Here is a 15492-nt window from a genome sequence, read left to right on the forward strand (position 1 = left end):
TAACCAACTATATTGAAACCATGTTTTAACCCACCATGTTATAACCAACCATGTCATAACCAACCATGTTGTAGCCAACCATGTTATAACCAACTGTGTTATAACCATGTTATAACCAACCATGTTATAACTAACCATGTTATAACCAATCACGTAATTACTATGTTATAACAAACCATGTTATTACCATGTTATAACCAACCATGTTGTAACCAACCATGTTATAACCACGTTATAACCAACTATGTTATAACCATGTTATAACCAACCATGTTATAACCAACTATGTTATAACCATGTTATAACCAACCATGTTATAACCATGTTATAACCAACCATGTAATAACCAGCCATGTTATACCATGTTATAACCAACCATAACCAACCATGTTATAACCAACCATGTTATAACCATGTTATAACCAACCATGTTATAACCAAACATGTTATAACCATGTTAAAACCAACCATGTTATAACCATGTTAAAACCAACCATGTTATAACCATGTTATAACCAACCACGTTATAACCATGTTATAACAAACCATGTTGTAACCAATCATGTTATGACCATGTTATAGCCAACGATGTTATAACCAACCACGTTATAACCATGTTATAACCAACCATGTTGTAACCAACCATGTTATAATCATGTTATAACCAATTATGTTTTAACCATGTTATGACCAACAATGTTATAACCATGTTATAACCAACCATGTAATTACTATGTTATAACCAACCATGTTATAACCATGTTATAACCAACCATGTTATAACCATGTTATAACCAATTATGTTTTAACCATGTTATGACCAACAATGTTATAACCATGTTATAACCAACCATGTAATTACTATGTTATAACCAACCATGTTATAACCATGTTATAACCAACCATGTTATAACCATTTTATAACCAATCATGTTATAACCAACTATATTGAAACCATGTTTTAACCCACCATGTTATAACAAACCATGTTATAACCAACCATGTTGTAACCAACCATGTTATAACCAACTATGTTATAACTAACCATGTTATAACCAATCACGTAATTACTATGTTATAACCAACCATGTTATTACCATGTTATAACCAACCACGTTATAACCAACTATGTTATAACCATGTTATAACCAACCATGTTATAACCAACTATGTTATAACCATGTTATAACCAACCATGTTATGACCATGTTATAGCCAACGATGTTATTACCAACCACGTTATAACCATGTTATAACCATGTAATTACTATGTTATAACCAACCATGTTATAACCATGTTATAACCAATTATGTTATAACCATGTTATGACCAACAATGTTATAACCATGTTATAACCAACCATGTAATTACTATGTTATAACCAACCATGTTATAACCATGTTATAACCAACCATGTTATAACCATTTTATAACCAATCATGTTATAACCAACTATATTGAAACCATGTTTTAACCCACCATGTTATAACCAACCATGTTATAACCAACCATGTTGTAGCCAACCATGTTATAACCAACTATGTTATAACCATGTTATAACCAACCATGTTATAACTAACCATGTTATAACCAATCACGTAATTACTATGTTATAACAAACCATGTTATTACCATGTTATAACCAACCATGTTGTAACCAACCATGTTATAACCACGTTATAACCAACTATGTTATAACCATGTTATAACCAACCATGTTATAACCAACCATGTTATAACCAACTATGTTATAACCATGTTATAACCAACCATGTTATTACCATATTATAACCAACCATGTTACAACCATCTTATAACCAACCATGTAACAACCATGTTATAACCAACCATGTTATAACCATGTTATAACCAACCATGTTACAACCAAACATGTTATAACCAGGTTATAACCAACCATGTTATAACCAACCATGTTATAACCAACAATGTTACAACAAACCATGTTATAACCAACCATGTTATAACCACGTTATAACCAACCATGTAATAACCATCTTATAACCAATCATGTTATACCCAACATGTTACAACCATGTTATAACCATGTTATAACCAACAATGTTATAACAAACCATGTTATAACCATGTTATAAACAACCATGTTATAACCAGCCATGTTATACCATGTTATAACCAACCATCCTATAACCATGTTAAAACCCACCATGTTATAACTATGTTATAACCATGTTATAACCAACCATGTTATAACCAACCATGTTATAACCAACCATGTTATAACCATGTTATAACCAACCATGTTATTACCATGTTATAACCAACAATGTTACAACCATGTTATAAACATGTTATAACCATGTTATAACCAACAATGTTATAACCAACAATGTTATAACCATGTTATAACCAACCATGTTATAACCATGTTATAACCAACCATGTTATAACCATGTTATAACCAACCATGTTATAACCAAACATGTTATAACCAAACATGTTATAACCATGTTAAAACCAACCATGTTATAACCATGTTATAACCAACAATGTTATAACCAACCATGTTATAACCATGTTAAAACCAAGCATGTTATAACCATGTTATAACAACAATGTTACAACCATGTTATAAACATGATATAACCAACCATGTTATAACCAACCATGTTATAACCAACCATGTTACAACCATCTTATAACACAACTATGTTACAACCATGTTATAACCATGTTATAACCAAGCATGTTATAACCAATCATGTTATAACCAACCATGTTATAATCTAACCATGTTATAACCAACCATATAACCATGTTATAACCAACCATGTTACAACCACCTTATAACCAACCATGTTACAACCATGTTATAACCAACCGTGTTATTACCAACCATGTTATAACCAACCATGTTATAACCATGTTATAACCAACCATGTTATAACCAACCATGTTATAACCATTTTATAACCAACCATGTTATAACCATGTTATAAGTAACCATAACCAACTATGTTATAACCATTTTATAACCAACCATGTTATAACCAACAATGTTATAACCAACCATGTTATAACCATGTTAAAACCAAGCATGTTATAACCATGTTATAACAACAATGTTACAACCATGTTATAAACATGTTCTAACCAACCATGTTATAACCATGATATAACCAACAATGTTATAACCAACAATATTATAACCAACCATGTTATAACCAACAATGTTATAACCAACCATGTTATAACCATGTTAAAACCAAGCATGTTATAACCATGTTATGACAACAATGTTACAACCATGTTATAAACATGTTCTAACCAACCATGTTATAACCATGCTATAACCAACAATGTTATAACCAACCATGTTATAACAACCATGTTATAACAATGTTATAATCAAACATGTTATAATCATGTTATACCAAACCGTGTTAAAACCATGTTATAACCATGTGATAACTAAGCATGTTATAACCAACCATGTTATAACCAACTGTTATAACCATGTTATAACCAAGCATGTTATAAAAACAATGTTATAACCAACGATGTTATAACCATGTTATAACCATCCATGCTATAACCAACCATGTTATAACCAACTGTTATAACCAACCATATTATAACCAACCATGTTATAACCATGTTATAACTAGAGATGGACCGATCCGATATTACGTATCGGTATCGGTCCGATACTGACCTAAATGACTGGATCGGATATCGGAGAAAAATAAAAAATGTAATCCGATCCATTAAATATCACGAAAGCACCTCACAAAACTTGCAACACGCCATAACTCACCTCAGAACGTTAGCATGTCGGAGCAGTATGCATCACGTGATAGAGCGGCTGTGGCATGCGGGACCTGTGGTCTGGATAGCATGTGGAGCTTCGCTAGCAACCTGGCATTTCATCTCCGACAAAGTTATCCCCGAGAGAAGTAAAGCAAGTGTGTAAGTCCATCTCTGAATGTTTGTAAAGCATTCCTGCGTTAAGCTTAACGAGCGACTGCCTCTCGCTCTCCGGCTGCTACTTCAATCGTGAAACTGCTTAAATGATCAGCTGATCGGCTTTTCTGTCGCGAGTCCGTCTTTGTTTTTGGCCCACTTTGCACCAGAAAGAGGAAACCAGCGGCTGAACAACAGCAGCACGTTTAAGCTTGATAAGCTGTTGTTAGAATTTATTTAATATTACTTTCTACTCGAGGATCTTTTTCTACGTAGCTGACGCTGGTAACTGTGCAGGGGCGGATCTAGCAAAGTTTAGCCAGGGGGGCCGATAGGGCATTAACTGGGAAAAGGGGGCACAAAGACATACTTTTCTTTCTTATTCTCATTTAAAATGTCTAGCTTTTAATAAATAATTATCTGACACACAAAGTTTTAATTTGATGTAAAATGAATAGAAGTCAATTACTGTATATAGTGACTATTAAGTCTAATATATATACCCTAGTAAGCTATAGTACTTTTTCCTTTGGGAAGGTACCATCTGTGCAGTCTGCAATTTTGTTGAAGAAAGATGTTGAATCTATTTAATATTTCTTGAAAAATAATTGATTTCTGTGCATTTTTTTTCCACACTGCATCAAATTAAGGTTGATTACGTCGATTAAGCATCATGAGGTGGAGCGTGAGGGGTGGTTCCCTATTTTTTATTTATTTATTTTTGTTGTTGCTGGGAGTTGGAACCCTATTAGTTAGGTTGCTTAATATTTACGCTAAGTACTCTTTAAAATACCAGAATAGGGAGGATGGTGTAGGTCTAAGTTTATTAGATTGATCAGTATTGCTGAACTATGAGATATTTTTTTTGTATACAGGTATAACAGAATAGCTTTAGTGTAGTTGTTGTTTTAAACTTGAGTATGAACTTGCAGACTTGCAAAATGCAGCAAGATATTTTAAAAAACAGTTTTGTTGATTAAAAAACACTATATCGGATTCATATCGGTATCGGCAGATATCCAAATTTATGATATCGGTATCGGTATCGGACATAAAAAAGTGGTATCGTGCCATCTCTAGTTATAACCAACCATGCTATAACCAACCATGTTATAATCATTTTATAACCAACCATGTTATAACCATGTTATAAGTAACCATAACCAAACATGTTATAACCATGTTATAATCAACCATGTTATAACCATGTTATAACCAACTATGTTATCACCATGTTATAACCAAACATGTTATAACCAAACATGTTATAACCATGTTAAAACCAACCATGTTATAACCATGTTATAACCAACCATGTTTTAACCATGTTATAACCATGTTATAACCAACAATTTTATAACCAAGCATGTTATAACCATGTTATAACAACAATGTTACAACCATGTTATAAACATGATATAACCAACCATGTTTTAACCAAGCATGTTATAACCATGTTATAACCATGTTATAACCAACCATAACCAAACATGTTATAACCACGTTATAATCTACCATGTTATAACCATGTTATAACCAATCATGTTATAACCAACAATGTTATAACCAACCATGTTATAACCATGTTATAACCAACTGTTATAACCATGTTATAATCAATCATGTTATACCCAACCATGTTTCAACCATGTTATAACCATGTTATAACCAACCATGTTATAACCAGCCATGTTATAACCAACCATGTTATAACCAACCATGTTATAACCATGTTATAACCAACCATGTTATAACATGCCATGTTATACCATGTTATAACCAACCATCCTATAACCATGTTAAAACCCACCATGTTATAACCATGTTATAACCAACCATGTTATAACCAACCATGTTATAACCATGTTATAACCAACCATGTTATTACCATGTTATAACCAACCATGTTATAACCATGTTATAACCAACAATGTTACAACCATGTTATAACCAACCATAACCAACTATTTTATAACCAACCATGTTATAACCATGTTATAACCAACCATGTGATAACCAATCATGTTATAACCATGTTATAACCAACAATGTTATAACCAACAATGTTATAACCATGTTATAACCAACCATAACCAACTATTTTATAACCAACCATGTTATAACCATGTTATAACCAACCATGTTATAACCAAACATGTTATAACCATGTTATAACCAACAATGTTATCACCATGTTATAACCAACCATGTTATAACCATGTTATAACCAACCATGTTATAACCAAACATGTTATAACCAACTATGTTATAACCATGTTATAACCAACCATGTTATAACTAACCATGTTATAACCAATCACGTAATTACTATGTTATAACAAACCATGTTATTACCATGTTATAACCAACCATGTTGTAACCAACCATGTTATAACCACGTTATAACCAACTATGTTATAACCATGTTATAACCAACCATGTTATAACCAACTATGTTATAACCATGTTATAACCAACCATGTTATAACCATGTTATAACCAACCATGTAATAACCAGCCATGTTATACCATGTTATAACCAACCATAACCAACCATGTTATAACCAACCATGTTATAACCATGTTATAACCAACCATGTTATAACCAAACATGTTATAACCATGTTAAAACCAACCATGTTATAACCATGTTAAAACCAACCATGTTATAACCATGTTATAACCAACCATGTTCTAACCAACCATGTTATAACAATGTTATAACCAACCACGTTATAACCATGTTATAACAAACCATGTTATAACCAATCATGTTATGACCATGTTATAGCCAACGATGTTATAACCAACCACGTTATAACCATGTTATAACCAACCATGTTGTAACCAACCATGTTATAATCATGTTATAACCAATTATGTTTTAACCATGTTATGACCAACAATGTTATAACCATGTTATAACCAACCATGTAATTACTATGTTATAACCAACCATGTTATAACCATGTTATAACCAACCATGTTATAACCATGTTATAACAAATTATGTTTTAACCATGTTATGACCAACAATGTTATAACCATGTTATAACCAACCATGTAATTACTATGTTATAACCAACCATGTTATAACCATGTTATAACCAACCATGTTATAACCATGTTGTAACCAACCATGTTATAATCATGTTATAACCAATTATGTTTTAACCATGTTATAACCATGTTATAACCAATCATGTTATAACCAACAATGTTATAACCAAGCATGTTATAACCATGTTATAACCAACTGTTATAACCATGTTATAATCAATCATGTTATACCCAACCATGTTTCAACCATGTTATAACCATGTTATAACCAACAATGTTATAACCAACCATGTTATAACCATGTTATAACCAACCATGTTATAACCAGCCATGTTATAACCAACCATGTTATAACCAACCATGTTATAACCATGTTATAACCAACCATGTTATAACATGCCATGTTATACCATGTTATAACCAACCATCCTATAACCATGTTAAAACCCACCATGTTATAACCATGTTATAACCAACCATGTTATAACCAACCATGTTATAACCATGTTATAACCAACCATGTTATTACCATGTTATAACCAACCATGTTATAACCATGTTATAACAACACTGTTACAACCATGTTATAAACATGTTATAACTAACCATGTGATAACCAATCATGTTATAACCATGTTATAACCAACAATGTTATAACCAACAATGTTATAACCATGTTATAACCAACAATAACCAACTATTTTATAACCAACCATGTTATAACCAAACATGTTATAACCATGTTAAAACCAACCATGTTATAACCATGTTATAACCATGTTATAACCAACCATAACCAACTGTTATGACCATGTTATAACCAACCATGTTATAACCAACCATGTTATAACCATTTTATAACCAACCATGTTATAACCATGTTATAAGTAACCATAACCAAACATGTTATAACCATGTTATAATCAACCATGTTATAAACATGATATAACCAACCATGCTATAACAACCATGTTATAACCATGTTATAACCATGTTATAACCAACCACGTTATAACCATGTTATAACAAACCATGTTATAACCAACCATGTTGTACCAACCATGTTATAATCATGTTATAACCAATTATGTTGTAACCATGTTATGACCAACAATGTTATAACCATGTTATAACCAACCATGTAATTACTATGTTATAACCAACCATGTTATAACCATGTTATAACCAATCATGTTATAACCAACTATATTGAATCCATGTTTTAACCCACCATGTTATAACCAACCATGTTATAACCAACCATGTTATAACCAACCATGTTGTAGCCAACCATGTTATAACCAACTATGTTATAACCATGTTATAACCAACCATGTTATAACTAACCATGTTATAACCAATCACGTAATTACTATGTTATAACAAACCATGTTATTACCATGTTATAACCAACCATGTTGTAACCAACCATGTTATAACCACGTTATAACCAACTATGTTATAACCATGTTATAACCAACCATGTTATAACCAACTATGTTATAACCATGTGATAACCAACCATGTTATAACCATGTTATAACCAACCATGTAATAACCAGCCATGTTATAACCATGTTATAACCAACCATAACCAACCATGTTATAACCAACCATGTTATAACCATGTTATAACCAACCATGTTATAACCAAACATGTTATAACCATGTTAAAACCAACCATGTTATAACCATGTTAAAACCAACCATGTTATAACCATGTTATAACCAACCATGTTCTAACCAACCATGTTATAACAATGTTATAACCAACCACGTTATAACCATGTTATAACAAACCATGTTATAACCAATCATGTTATGACCATGTTATAGCCAACGATGTTATAACCAACCACGTTATAACCATGTTATAACCAACCATGTTGTAACCAACCATGTTATAATCATGTTATAACCAATTATGTTTTAACCATGTTATGACCAACAATGTTATAACCATGTTATAACCAACCATGTAATTACTATGTTATAACCAACCATGTTTTAACCATGTTATGACCAACAATGTTATAACCATGTTATAACCAACCATGTAATTACTACGTTATAACCAACCATGTTATAACCAACCATGTTATAACCATTTTATAACCAATCATGTTATAACCAACCATGTAATTACTATGTTATAACCAACTATGTTATAACCATGTTATAACCAACCATGTTATAACCAACTATGTTATAACCATGTTATAACCAACCATGTTATTACCATGTTATAACCAACCATGTAATAACCATGTTATAACCAACCGTATTATCACCAACCATGTTATAACCAACGAAGTTATAACCAACCATGTGTAATGCAGAAGGCTTTAGTACCCAGGGGACCCAATGGAGGGTATAAAATAGGAAGTAGCAGCAGGTGTTCTTCATTTCCACTGACAAGCGGCTGTCAACAATGGTTGTGTGAGTAGGTGAAGAGCCTGAGAAGTTTTAATTGTCTGCTACCCAAACTGTTGTTTTAAACCTCTACAGCAGAGGTTTGAGGTACAGGCTGTTTTTCCTTTAGTGTTTTGTTTAAATTTGTTGAAATGTATTTGATGTTTATTGTATTTTATGTTTTTAGTAGTGATTTTAGAAGATAAGCCAAGATAAGCCAGGTGTGCAGCAAACACAGTTGTCTGCTGGAGGTATGTTAACTTAATATATTTGGACATTAAAAAAAGTATATTTATGCACTATAATCTAATTTATATTGTATTGCCTCCTGCAGGGCAGGCTGCACATGTGAATTTGTCACTGTTTATTCCTCCTCCTTTTTGTTGCGTTTTTTTGGTTAGTAGGGTCACCTTTTAAAACTGTTTTTTATGCCGGGTTTGTTTTTATTTCTACTTGGCTGGTGCAATATTAGTCGGGCAATGTGCAATCCCTGAGCGGGGCTCTTACCTTAGGGGAATTAGGATTTTTAGAGGTGCTCCGTGTGGATTTGCAGTGAATAAGTTTTTATTAAGAGTGATTTTTAGTGCCACCGATTATTGCCTGAACTAGCACTTGTTCTAGTGTTCTGTTGGGCTCGTATTTATTTGGGGTGGATTTGTTTCTTTTAAAGCAAAGAGCATCTGGGACCGCCAAGGGAGAGCAAGCCCTCAGGTGATAGTTGCATTGCTGGCAGGTTGCACCAATAACACTATCTTGTGGTCGTTAGTGACCTTTCCCATTTTGATGTTTTAGGCCTTTTGCAAACCCTTTGTGTTCTTTTAAAATAATAAATTTTAACATATCTGACTGATATTGACCCTCTTGTCCCGTTTATTCTGGGCTCGTTCCTGTGAGACCTTTGGGCCTGAAAGTTTGCACAAGTAGTATAGAGGCCCTTAGCGGTTGCTTGGTTGGCTTTCACTCGCTACACATGTTATAAGCATATTATAATCAACCATGTTTTAACCAACCATGTTATAACCAGGACGGTCGTTTGATGAACGCAGTCAACTGTTTTATCAAGGGTGATATGCATCTTTGGGGTTGTGTTGTTCTTCAGCAACTGCATACTTATTGCCAAGTTGTATTGTATTGTATTCTATCTTTATTTGTTTCAGACATATAAAACAAAAAAACAATATATACACACTACATATATTTTCATTTACAGATACGAATATATATGTAGATATACACACACACACGTATGTGTTCAGATAAACAAAAAATATATATAATGAAATAAAACAAAATCGTCTGACATAATGTAACAATGTTTGGCCTAAAAAGGAGTAGGAAGAAGTATGAACATACTTATTAATTCCTACCCCTGGTCAACATCTTATTGATCCCACATAATTCACCTAATTCCCATCATCACATACTCCACACAATACACGAGGAGAACCTATATAAACATGGCTACCGTGATTGATATAATTTGGATATAATTTGATATTTTTATACATACAATGGGTGATCATCTTTATCGGTATCATATTCTTCCAAAATCAGTTTTCGAAGTATTTTCATGAACTTACTAATTCCTGAGCATTGCTGTAGATCTATCGTAAAACTATTCCACAGTTTTACCCCATAAATAGTGACACAAAAGGTTTTAACCTTTGACCGTGCTTTAAGAATCCTTAGATTCAATTTCCCCCTCAATTCATAGTCTCCTTCTCTGTCATAGAACATCCTCTGTATATTTCCTGGTAACATATTGTATCTGGCCTTGTACATAATTTTTGCAGTTTTATAGTTTATAAGATCCATAAACTTCAGTATTTTTAATTTCAAAAACATGATGTTAGTATGGTCTCTAAATCCTGCTTTATTAATCATCCTGATTGCTTTTTTTTTAATTTTACATATTGGTTGAAGTGCAGTTTTATATGTGTTTCCCCAAATTTCCACACAGTATTCCAAATATGGCAATATAAGTGAACAATAAAGTACCCGGAGTGATTTGGAAGGCAAAAAATATTTAACTTTACTCAGTACGGAGATGCTTCTTGACAGTTTGGCTTGTATATGCTTTATGTGAGGTTTCCAGCAGATTTTGTTATCTATTATCACACCCAGAAATTTTGTATCCGAAACTTGCTCTATTTCAACATTGTTTACTAATAATTTTGCTTCTGCATCTTTTTTACAATTTCCGAATAACATAAATGTAGTTTTTTCCAAATTTAATGATAGCTTATTTCTATCAAACCATGTTTTCAGTTTAATCATTTCTTGTGTGACAATTTCCAAAAGCTGCTGTGAATTCTCTCCAGCACAAAAAATATTTGTATCATCTGCAAATAGAATAAACTGTAGTATATCTGATGTTCTACATATATCATTGATATAGAGGATAAACAGCTTTGGTCCCAATACTGACCCCTGCGGAACTCCACAAACAATGTCCACACACTCTGAGTGATATTCCCCAATTTTCACAAATTGCTGCCTGTCTCTCAAATAACTCTTTACCCATTCTAACACCACTCCTCTAATGCCGTAGTATTCCAGTTTATCAAGTAATATGTCATGATTAATTGTGTCAAAAGCTTTTTTTAGGTCAATGAATACACTAACTATACATTGTCTTTTATCTATATTGTTGGTGATATTTTCGATCAGTTCCATTAATGCCAATGATGTTGATCTATTTGATCTGAAACCATACTGACTATCCATTATTATTTTGTGTTTATCTATAAATTTGTCAAGTCTATTACTAAAGACTTTTTCCAGTATTTTTGAAAATTGAGAAAGTAGAGAGACAGGCCTATAATTTGTGAATTGGTGTCTGTCACCATTTTTAAACAGTGGTGTTACTTTAGCTGTTTTCATTTGTTTTGGGAATGTACCAGTTTGTAAGGACAAATTGCAAATGTGTGTTAAGGGTTTGGAAATGCCCTCCATCACTCTCGTAACGATTTCCATATCAATGTCGTCAGAGTCTGTAGAGTTTTTTGTTTGTGATTTCCCAACAATGTCAATGATTTCCATTTCTTCCACCACCGTTAAGAACATTGAATGAGGATTGCGGTCAATGAGTCTAGTTTCTTTCTCTACAGAATCTGTTATATCAGGAATTGTTTCAGCCAAGTCTGGCCCAACACTTACAAAGAATTTATTGAACTCATTTACCACATCTCTCATATTAATAATATTTCTATCATTATTTGCGAAATACGAAGGATAGTCTGCCTGCCCCGAGCCCTTTTTGATGATGGTATTTAATGTAAAGTTCATTACCTACAAGTCACATATTTTAAACAATCAAGGCGGTATGGAGAGGAAGTACCAGAGCACCTCCATCCAGCCACCCGGTCCTCTCTAGAGGCCCCTGCTTGGCTTTACTCAGTCTCTGTTGCACAATCCTTTCACCCCACAACCGAAAACACCGGAACACCCTCCCCCAGTCCCCCGTCCAGTCTCGACACCTGTGTGTTGCGCGTTGTCAGTCTCTGTGGCGCAATCGGTTAGCGCGTTCGGCTGTTAACCGAAAGGTTGGTGGTTCAAGCCCACCCAGGGACGATGTTACAGTTATTGCCAGGTAATGCAAAATCCTGCACAAACGCGCAGTGCAAGTGCTTCCCAAAAAAGCACTGATTTTGTTTCACAATAGCGTCCATGCTAGACTCGGTCATTTGATGAACGCAGTCAACTGTTTTATCAAGGGTGATATGCATCTTTGGGGTTGTGTTGTTCTTCAGCAACTGCATACTTATTGCCAAGTTCATTACCTACAAGTCACATATTTTAAACAATCAAGGCGGTATGGAGAGGAAGTACCAGAGCACCTCCATCCAGCCACCCGGTCCTCTCTCGAGGCCCCTGCTTGGCTTTACTCAGTCTCTGTTGCACAAACGTTTACCCCACAACCAAAAAGACCGGAACACCCGCCCCCAGTCCCCCGTGCAGTCTCGACACCTGTGGGCTGCGCATTGTCAGTCTCTGTGGCGCAATCGGTTAGCGCGTTCGGCTGTTAACCGAAAGGTTGGTGGTTCAAGCCCACCCAGGGATGATATTACAGTTATTGCCAGGTAATGCAGAATCCTGCACAAACGTGCAGTGCGACAGTTATGTTGGTTATACCATGTTATAACAATTGTGTTATAACCAGGACTGTCGTTTGATGAACGCAGTCAACTGTTTTATCAAGGGTGATATGCATCTTTGGGGTGGTGTTGTTCGTCCGCAACTGCATACTTGCTGCCAAGTTCATTACCTACAAGTCACATTTTTTAAACAATTAAGGCGGTATGGAGAGGAAGTACCAGAGCACCTCCATCCAGCCACCCGGTCCTCTCTCGAGGCCCCTGCTTGGCTTTACTCAGTCTCTGTTGCACAATCGTTTACCCCACAACCAAAAACACCGGAACACCCTCCCCCAGTCCCCCGTGCAGTCTCGACACCTGTGTGTTGCACGTTGTCAGTCTCTGTAGCGCAATCGGTTAGCGCGTTCGGCTGTTAACCGAAAGGTTGGTGGTTCAAGCCCACCCAGGGACGATAAGTTATTGTCAGGTAATGCAGAATCCTGCACAAACGTGCAGTGCGACAGTTATGTTGGTTATACCATGTTATAACAATCGTGTTATAACCAGGACGGTCGTTTCATGAACAAAGTCAACTGTTTTATCAAGGGTGATATGCATCTTTGGGGTTGTGTTGTTCGTCCGCAACTGCATACTTGCTGCCAAGTTCATTACTTACAAGTCACATTTTTTAAACAATTAAGGCGGTATGGAGAGGAAGTACCAGAGCACCTCCATCCAGCCACCCGGTCCTCTCTAGAGGCCCCTGCTTGGCTTTACTCAGTCTCTGTTGCACAATCGTTTACCCCACAACCAAAAACACCGGAACACCCTCCCCCAGTCCCCCGTCCAGTCTCGACACCTGTGTGTTGCGCGTTGTCAGTCTCTGTGGCGCAATCGGTTAGCGCGTTCGGCTGTTAACCGAAAGGTTGGTGGTTCAAGCCCACCCAGGGACGATGTTACAGTTATTGCCAGGTAATGCAGAATCCTGCACAAACGTGCAGTGCAAGTGCTTCCCAAAAAAGCACTGATTTTGTTTCACAATAGCGTCCATGCTAGACTCGGTCATTTGATGAACGCAGTCAACTGTTTTATCAAGGGTGATATGCATCTTTGGGCTTGTGTTGTTCTTCAGCAACTGCATACTTATTGCCAAGTTCATTACCTACAAGTCACATATTTTAAACAATCAAGGCGGTATGGAGAGGAAGTACCAGAGCACCTCCATCCAGCCACCCGGTCCTCTCTCGAGGCCCCTGCTTGGCTTTACTCAGTCTCTGTTGCACAATCCTTTCACCCCACAACCGAAAACACCGGAACACCCTCCCCCAGTCCCCCGTCCAGTCTCGACACCTGTGTGTTGCGCGTTGTCAGTCTCTGTGGCGCAATCGGTTAGCACGTTCGGCTGTTAACCAAACGGTTGGTGGTTCAAGCCCACCCAGGGACGATATTACAGTTATTGCCAGGTAATGCAGAATCCTGCACAAACGTGCAGTCCAACTGTTATGACAGTTATGTTGGTTATACCATGTTATAACAATCGTGTTATAACCAGGACGGTCGTTTGATGAACGCAGTCAACTGTTTTATCAAGGGTGATATGCATCTTTGGGGTTGTGTTGTTCTTCAGCAACTGCATACTTATTGCCAAGTTCATTACCTACAAGTCACATATTTTAAACAATCAAGGCGGTATGGAGAGGAAGTACCAGAGCACCTCCATCCAGCCACCCGGTCCTCTCTCGAGGCCCCTGCTTGGCTTTACTCAGTCTCTGTTGCACAAACGTTTACCCCACAACCAAAAAGACCGGAACACCCGCCCCCAGTCCCCCGTGCAGTCTCGACACCTGTGGGATGCGCATTGTCAGTCTCTGTGGCGCAATCGGTTAGCGCGTTCGGCTGTTAACCGAAAGGTTGGTGGTTCAAGCCCACCCAGGGACGATATTACAGTTATTGCCAGGTAATGCAGAATCCTGCACAAACGTGCAGTGCGACAGTTATGTT

At 35.6% G+C, this 15492-nt stretch overlaps 6 non-coding genes across 6 annotated transcripts; all 6 read left to right on the forward strand.

Annotated features, from left to right (window-relative positions):
* The first annotated feature begins 12914 nt into the window (after positions 1-12914).
* Positions 12915-12988, forward strand: trnan-guu (transfer RNA asparagine (anticodon GUU)). Its single transcript has one exon. It is a non-coding gene; the product is annotated as a tRNA-Asn (tRNA).
* Positions 12989-13404: 416 nt separating this feature from the next.
* trnan-guu (transfer RNA asparagine (anticodon GUU)) lies at positions 13405-13478 on the forward strand. Its single transcript has one exon. It is a non-coding gene; the product is annotated as a tRNA-Asn (tRNA).
* A 411-nt stretch (positions 13479-13889) lies between these two features.
* trnan-guu (transfer RNA asparagine (anticodon GUU)) lies at positions 13890-13963 on the forward strand. The gene has a single exon. It is a non-coding gene; the product is annotated as a tRNA-Asn (tRNA).
* Positions 13964-14370: 407 nt separating this feature from the next.
* Positions 14371-14444, forward strand: trnan-guu (transfer RNA asparagine (anticodon GUU)). The gene has a single exon. It is a non-coding gene; the product is annotated as a tRNA-Asn (tRNA).
* A 417-nt stretch (positions 14445-14861) lies between these two features.
* On the forward strand, positions 14862-14935 carry trnan-guu (transfer RNA asparagine (anticodon GUU)). Its single transcript has one exon. It is a non-coding gene; the product is annotated as a tRNA-Asn (tRNA).
* Positions 14936-15355: 420 nt separating this feature from the next.
* trnan-guu (transfer RNA asparagine (anticodon GUU)) lies at positions 15356-15429 on the forward strand. The gene has a single exon. It is a non-coding gene; the product is annotated as a tRNA-Asn (tRNA).
* Positions 15430-15492: the final 63 nt, after the last annotated feature.

The sequence above is a fragment of the Copadichromis virginalis genome, linkage group LG3 (genome assembly GCF_057382275.1).
Source record: "Copadichromis virginalis isolate Kocher_CV1m ecotype Utaka linkage group LG3, C_Virginalis_male_GT1.1, whole genome shotgun sequence".
Lineage (NCBI taxonomy): Eukaryota > Metazoa > Chordata > Actinopteri > Cichliformes > Cichlidae > Copadichromis > Copadichromis virginalis.